Here is an 8,419-nt window from a genome sequence, read left to right as displayed (position 1 = left end):
ACAGCTATTTACTAACTTATTGCAAAGGAAAAAGCTAAATGAGTTCAGGAAGTTACCATTTAATTATTTCATGCAATCATGTGCTTATGCATCATATGACATGTTTGACACCATTAATGCCAGTGATGTGCTGTCACGCCCCTACCACAGAAATTATGAGCCTGGTCTGAGTGGTAGACAGAACAAAAGTAAATTGCCCAGGCTTCCTCGATGATATTTAGGAGAGAGACTGGATGTTTTATAAATGTCATTGTGTTCTTACAGCCTGCTACAACCTTTCTGTTGCATCCCCTGCACCCTGTATAATTTTGGGGATGAGGTCGCAAGACTGCTTCCATATGGGATATTTAATACCATCACAGTGGTCCTGCCTTGGCGATGGCATAACTATTTCAGGAGGCACCAGAGTGCATCAAACCTTGGCACACCTGAATGCACCCTCGACAGACCTTGAAGCATGGATCGAAGGGTATGCCTCAGAAATCTCCCACTGACCTCATTTTGGATTCAGACCTGACAGGATTTTAATCCTCCCTGCAATCACGATGGCTGTGTTCTCAGCAGAAGTAATACACTCTCATTATTGGTGGACCTTCAGCTTCACAGACCATAACAGCATTGATCCTGTCACTGCACAGGCAAAAAGTCCATGCTGGGGAATCTCTGCATAGACAGTAACTCGTGCCTACTGTCAGTCCTAGGAAAACATGAGGCAAGTACTGTTTGCTGTTGGACTTCTGATCCAGTTTCTCCTCCTGAAAAGAGAGAGTTATTTTGGGGTGGGAACAGGGAAAAGAGATTAAAAGTGGGGATATGCAGATCCCCATGGCCTAACCCTGTATGTAATGGTATGTGCAGCAAACATGCTCCTCTGAGAGCAGAGGAAGTGCTGGGCATCAATCATTCCTTCCTTACCTGCTAGACCTTGTCGTTGCTGAAAACAATGTCAGTTCAGAGGGACTCCTCCTTTCATCTGTACCACACAGCGTGGGGGCTCGGGTAACTGGATATTTCTCCACTAAATCTGATTTCATACTAGCAATAGGAATGGGTCAGTCCCATTCAAAAAAACATATCATATCTATTTTGGAAACATAAAACACATAAAGACTTTATTTAACAGTGCAACACATACAGGTTTGTCTTCTGTTTACTCCTTTTTATATTTATTTACTCCTATATGAGGTCATTGAAGCTAGCAAGAGCTTTACAAATAATTTCATATTTTTCCATTTCTTATTAATCATTAAATAACAGCTGGAACTTCACATAAATAGACCTACATATCAACTGGAGTTGAAATGGGATTACATCAACAGAGTAAAAGTAGGGAAACATGTTTTAGCTTCCATCAATTTAGTCAGAGAAAGCAGCATCAAGAGTTTCATTTTGTTTATGCAAAATTTTCCTATATGATTCCCATCCACCATCACTATTTTGCAGCACAGAAAAGCATGTTAAGTTTTTTTTATTTTTATTGAATAAAAAAACTTCCACTAAATTTAGGGTTTTTTTTTCCTTAAATATTTGGTCGACTCTTGAATGTAAGCTGAACTCAGGGACAAACTAGACCTGACAAAGTGCCTTTACTTCACCTGCATCTTGAAAAACCAACAGAGGAACTGATACAAAAAGCAGGCCGACTCTTTTTCTTAAAGTATAAATGTTCTTCTTTGTCAAGCTTGATCCCATGTGGAAGCTTCATTTAAATGTGACCTGCAAAGCAAAAACGAAAAGTGAGCACAAATTTCTACACTGAATATCTCCAGGCTGTGTGGTGCAAGAAAACCCAGTACAGAAATAGCTCTAGTATTTTAGGGTATAAGCTTTTAGGGGAGATTCCTGACAGAAAGCTTCTCAACCCACTGCTGAGATCCAAGAATTCATCCTACGTTGTTTCCAAATTGACTGTCTTGATTAAAATAAGAATTTGTGGTGTCGTTTTCTGAATGTCCGCAGTGTCCCATGCTGGGATTTTTTCAGTAATCTCAGAGTACAAGGAAATTTCACCAAGAAAAAGGAATTCAAAGTTATTTTAAAAAATCTGTGATGAATATCTTTTCCACTTTGTCTAACAAGTGGTCTGGGAAGCCCCAGGAAACCATGGACTACATGAGTATGAGGGAAAAGTAAGTAAAGCAAGACTACTGTCAGTATATTCAAATCCAGTATCCAAAGTCTGCATCTCAACCAGGAAACGTATAGAAGCTTCTCAGTAGAAAAAGATCATAAAAGCCTTGGTACAGTTCCTGCAGGTGCCAGCACCCAGTCAGCAATGCTGAAGATGGAGTAGAACTTTTCATATCAGAAGGAAGCAACTTTGTCCAGTTCCCAGTGGGAAAAAAAAAAAAAAAAAAAAAAAGCAGCAAGCAGAATTGAGTAGCAGATGCTGTAGATAAAAGAAATCTGTAGAAATTGACAGATATTGTCTGTTCTAAGGAAGGTGAGGGTACTGATAAGAAGCAGAAAAAAATCTTACTCATTTATGGCTTTGAGGCAGTGTTTTAAAACATTTGGGGCAAGACTGATAAAAATAAGTAATGATGATTTAGCTATTTAAATTTGTTTAAACAAATAACTTAGCTATTCCCTCTGTAATCAACACTGGTGATGATGCAGCTCTGGGCCTCTCAGTTCTGGGCCTCTCAGTTTGAGAAATACATTGAGTTGCTGTAGTGATTACAGAGAAGGGCAACAAAGGTGGTGAATGGTCTAGAGGGTAAGTCCCATGAGGAGCAGCTGAGGCAGCTGGGGTTGTTTAGCCTGAGGAACAGGAGGCTCAGGGGTGACCTTATCACTCTCCACCACTACCTGAATGGTGGTTGTAGAAGGGTGGGCACTGACTTCTTCTCCAATTAGGCAATTAGAGATAAGATGAGAGGACATAGCCTCAAGCTGAGCTGGGGAGGTTTGGGCTGGACATCAGGAGGAACTTCTTCATGGAAAGGGCTGTTAAACATTGGAACAAACTGCCCAGGGAAGTGGTAGAGCCATGATCCCTGGAGGTGTTCGAGAAACGACTGAATGCAACAGTGCTATGGTATATTTGACATAGTAGTGATCAGTCAAACGTTGGATTTGATGATCTTTGGGGTATTTTTCAATCTATATGATTCTGTGATTCTGTGATTTGGTTATTAAATGGATTGACACTCTGTAAATGCATCCTACTCTGTCATTCAATGCTTTCGAGGAGACCATTTGCACAACTGTGATGTGGGAAGGGAATTAACATCCATGTCCTCAGGAGAATTAAAGCAAGGGTTTATATGAAGAGTAGTCACTCCCTTTTTTCCCCATTGAAACTTGGCTCTCCCTTCCCCCATCCCAAAATCAGCATCTTCAATGTACCTCCACTGAACATTCCTGTAGTATTCCCACCCATGTGTCATTTGCTGACACTAATTGAAAACAGGACCTTGACAAAATGGTCTACATTGGGAGAAAGAAAACATTAGTGTCATTGTGATGCTAATAAAGGATGCTGTAGTTAGACTAGGAGGAAAGCATGGGGGAGAGGTTATGTGTATGCACCTCTTTCGATTTATCCATTGCACTTCCATACATTTTTCGTTTATGGGAAAGAAAAATGGTCTTTTTTTTTCAAATTACCTTGATAATGCCAAAAAAAAAAAAAAAAAGAATCAGGAAAATGTTTCAGGCTTTCCACAGCTTAAAGAAAGCTGAATTTAAACTAAGGAAAAGTACAGGTTTTCTTATTTCAGCCTGTCCTTGAATCATTCTTTTAAAACACCAGCTCATTATAGTCAAAAGTCCTAATTTTAAGAATGTCTCCATGGGGGATTCATCATCTCTTTGCTATTCATTTCATGAATGATGTGGACCTCCTTTTTGATCAGCCAGGGTCTTCTGGGAATGAACCTTGAGGTGAAGGTGGGCATACATTGTTTTTCTGTTATCGAGTTAGATTTCAAGCTGTCATAGTACATAAGAAGAAATTCCTGGAACAATCTGCCTGAGGTATCCATAGGGAATACACATATGTGATTAACCCAACTGGCCACTGGGTGTGACCATTGCACCACACAAAAGCATCTGAGACTTTTCCAAAGACAGGTCTGGAAGTATTGGAGCTAGAAAAAAAACATAACCTTTTGAGGTCTGAGTAGACAGCAGTAATGTCAAATAACTTTCTGTGCTCAGTTTTCACATGCTTTGTTGCATAATATGGAGCCTCTCTCAAAAGTCAGGCATATAGCATTTAAAAAAACAGTGTAAAAAAATTCAGTGAAAATCACATTAGTCACATAACCAGAGTCCCTTTTTCTTCTCCAAAGGATAACTAGCACTTCTCTTAAAGCTGCAGGTGTTTGACTCTGTTCACTGTAGCCACATTAATAGAATAAGCACATTCACAGGCAGAATGGCTTAACTAGGCAGTAGCCAAAACATTAGTTCCCAATCACCTTTTTGCAGCCAAAAAGCTAATATTCATTAAGAAGAATAGGAAAAATAAAATCTGCAATAAATTATTGATAATTATTTTTCTCCAATTTGGGTTCTGTAAATATGAGACAAAAGAATTTTATACAGAGGAACCCAGCCAGATCTGTAGCTTGTGTCAGCCTCTTTCAAAGTGTTTCCCGATTTTATGTGCTATTTTATAGCATTTTTATTATGGAAAATGCCCCAACTTTATCTTTTAGATCATATATACTCTTTCATATTCTCAGTGCAGATATAGTTAGATATACACATCAATTTGCAAGATCTGTTTTCCTGACCACACTCAGATTCAGTAGTGAAACGTTTGCATATTCCCTTGAGTTAGGCTGAAGTTCAGTAGTATCAGACCCTGATCAAAGAGTCAATGGTAGAATAACATCACCTTGATCTCTGAAAAACCTGTCAGTCCTGAGATTGCTCAAGCTCACATTGGTTACAACTACCTCGACAGGCAATAACTGAACAAAAAAAAAATCTCCAAGAATATAACTGCACTTTGCCATTCTTTCATCCTTGGGTTAATACCCAGTGTCCTGGTCAGAGGATATCAGCCATGATGAATGTTACAGGCTCATTTTTACCAAAATATGGTTTTGCCCACGCAGGACGAATCTGAAGTTGTACTTGTGCAAAACCTACAGAGCAAGGGTCTGAATTCAGACCTACCTTTCAGATCATGTATGAATGGGAATGCCACTTCCCAGAAGCACAAAGTACATCAGAAGGGATGTACTTCTTGTAACTTCTGAAGGGATCTAACAGTCACTGTGTCCTGGTTTTAAAGGGGAAAATACCAGTAAAGAAGATAACCTCAGTTTCAAGCTTCTCTTTGTGCCTTTATTTCTGATTTTTAAAGGTATGGTTTAATAAAAAAAAAAAAAATCATAGCCAACTGATAGTACTAGTAGTAATTATTATTATTATTATTATTGTTATTATTATTATTATTATATCAATAATATCAACAATATCATCTCAATACCTAACAACTCACACTGGAAATTATCCATACTTCTCAGACTGGTGACGTTTTTACGCTAAGGGAGACATTTGGCATCTTACTGAATTTGTGATGAACTGCCAATGTTTTAACAAGGGGCGTTCAGCAAACACCACTTTGACTATACATTTGCACTAAACCTTAAACTAGAGTTCTATGAGTTAAGGCTACGGAAACTATTTATTTGTCTCCCCATTTAAACAAAAATATTTTCTCATAACCCTAGGCTAGGAAGGGGCAATTCTACTTGACAAATAAACAAAATGTTCTTGATGGAAAGCTACACTTTCTATCTGAAAGGAAATCTACACTGGCTATATTGCTAGCATAACACACAGTTCAACTGCTGGATAATTTGTATTTAAAAAGAGAGAAGATCTTTAGAAAATTCTTCATCCTCGGTGAAATGTACTGTGTTGAAAACGAGGGGGTGAAAGCACTCTCTTCTGAAGTATCTTTATGGTCTCAAGGGAGAATGTTCTTTATAAGACAGGAAGATTTAGAAGAATTCAGGAAGGAGAGCATGCACCCTCAGAAGCAGAGAAAACATCTTCCCATCTTTCAGCTTGGCTGTAAGGGATTCCTGACAACCCTGCAGCTGTTTCCTCAAGCACATCCTTACTGAAGAGTCTGTGTTTGTATGTGTGTGTGTGTGTGTGTGTGTGTGTGTGTGTAAAATAAATTCAATATTTTTTTTGTCACCACAGCAAACAAGCCACAGAACCTCCCTTTGTCAACCTGTAGCATTTTTATATACTGGTCTGAGTCCCAGGTTGGGGACCAGCTGCTCTCTTCACGAGTGGCAGCACCACACAGTGTGACCACAGCCCAGAGAGGATCTCACCTACACAAGGGCATTGCTGCTGCAGCACACAGCTACCCAGCTACAACTACAGCTTCAAAAAATGCAGTAAGAGGGAAATATGGACTGGCCAAAATAACCGCTATCGTATATTTGATGTGACTGAGAAAAAACTGGAACTCAAAGAGTGGCATCTGAGGTGCATCCTCTTGTCTGCTGACTCCATCACCCTCTCCTTGACCACACCATCACAAGGCTCTTTATGGGCAGAAGGCTTCTCTCCTGATCCAGAGGCTAGTTTAGTATTTTTTAAGGAAATTACATGCATGAATCCCATTTAATAGGTTTTGTAGCTTCCATATATCACTACTTATTTAATAGCTTATAAGAAAACTTCTACAATAGGCTAGATTTCAACAGAAAATAAAAGATTGTGTGTCTCACTACCAGCCTCAGGAGGTGCTCAGACTCCAGATTTTCTTTACCTGTATGTTTCAATCATTTCAACTAACTCATAGGATGCCAGGGTCAAAAGCTTGGAAAAAGGGTGCAAAAAGTTGTGCTCACTGAATTTTCTCTCATCAGTTTCCATGGCACAAAATACAACAGACATTGGCAGGATTAATGTGCTAGTGATAAAGCAGTAGCCTAGAGACACAGTGATTCTGTAGTTGTGCTGCAGAAAATCAGAGTGTATAAAAAGATATCATCTACCAGAGACCTATTTTTGAGAACTGTTCAATATTAGAATGGCTCATGCACAAGCAGTTCTTCTATCTTTGTGTTCAGTAAATTGATTTTATCTTGCCAGATATATGCCCAAATGGAAAGTAAAACAACCCCAAACAAACTAAACCCACCCAAAACCAATCAAACAAACAACACACAAATGCATACAAAAAAATCCAAACAAAAAAATCCAAACAAATCTCTGAAACCAAAACACCCAAAGCCCCCACAAATCCCAAACAAACAAAAACCCCAACCTCTTACATCCTGGTTCTTCCCATTCTCTTCATGTCTATTCTATTTTGAATTGAGCTATCTTATTTTACACCCTTCATCAGGATGTGATGTTTGTGAACATTTTAAGGGTGAATGTTGGGGGAGAGAACAATAATTCTGAAACAAACCTTTCAAAAAACTAAATGATCATTCCAAATAAATTTGGAATAGCTGCTTGGTAGAATCTATTCAGTACATGTTCTAATTTTGGGGAGATAAGATTTCATGTCACCAGACTTTAATCTTTGAAAGACATCATTCAAATACAGAAGCTTCATATTTCGTGCTGGAAATTCTGAAATATTTCCAGGTGCACTGCTATGTCAGGTTCTTACAGCAAGAATCTGTAACTTCAGGCAGGAACAAAGGTGGCAGAAAATTCGACACATCAACTCTATTTCGTATCAGCATATAGTATTACCCATGAATTAACATTTCAGTGCTTGAGAAGTTATTGTCTTCCCTATAAAATGTTAAGGCTAGTACGTTAGCCATGCAATGAATAAACACACAATTACAGTTAATTTCCATACAGAAAGAAAATGAGTTACTTAATACAAGACTAAATAGCACATGAAAATCCTTTAGCCCTTTACCTTCAGAAGAAAAAGGGGCAAACAACAGGCTGATGAGTTCATTGATTTGGAGTTAAATTTTCTGCTAGTATAGCTCCCATATAATTATGTGAAATTCTGTCATTAGAGAATTTCACATTGATGGAAAAGTTTTATTCAACAGAAAGAATTTATTCCTATTTCAATCATCTGCAAGCACATAACTACAATCAGCTGAAGTAGGATCAAGTCCAAGGATAAGTGGAGGGAAACAAAATTTCACAATCCTCTATTGTCATAGAAAGATATTTCTTCCCCTAATTTTTCTGACATCTGCACATAAGGGATGAGGGATAGTGGGAGACTTTTAGAAAATGTTCTTCATCAGGTTTCCATCAGTCTGAAGGGAAAAGAGTATATCTTGCTATGGTTGTGCTCAGCCTCCAGCAAGCTGAACACTACAGTGTTTCAAGAGAACCATCTCCTGTAAAACACATAGGGGAAAAGAGCAAGACAATTATATTTGCAGTAGAGGCCCTTTATTATGTGTTGGTTTGGTTTTGTTTTGAAAAGAAAAAACAGAGGCTTCAT

The 8,419-nt window shown here is 38.5% G+C and overlaps 1 long non-coding RNA gene across 1 annotated transcript in view; it reads right to left on the bottom strand.

Moving 5' to 3' along the window:
• Window positions 1-1,540: 1,540 nt before the first annotated feature.
• Window positions 1,541-8,419, bottom strand: part of LOC114068334 — a 40,316-nt gene continuing 33,437 nt past the window's right edge. Inside the window, exon 3 of the long non-coding RNA XR_003573570.1 lies at window positions 1,541-1,716. This is a non-coding gene — a long non-coding RNA (uncharacterized LOC114068334). The remainder of the gene's footprint in view (window positions 1,717-8,419) is intronic.

This window comes from Empidonax traillii, unplaced genomic scaffold, assembly GCF_003031625.1.
Source record: "Empidonax traillii isolate 1590-97213 ecotype Southwest subspecies unplaced genomic scaffold, ASM303162v1 scaffold24:size2376012, whole genome shotgun sequence".
In the NCBI taxonomy this organism is placed as follows: domain Eukaryota; kingdom Metazoa; phylum Chordata; class Aves; order Passeriformes; family Tyrannidae; genus Empidonax; species Empidonax traillii.
The sequence above is the reverse complement of the archived record's forward strand: the minus strand, read 5'-3'. Positions and strand labels throughout refer to the sequence as shown.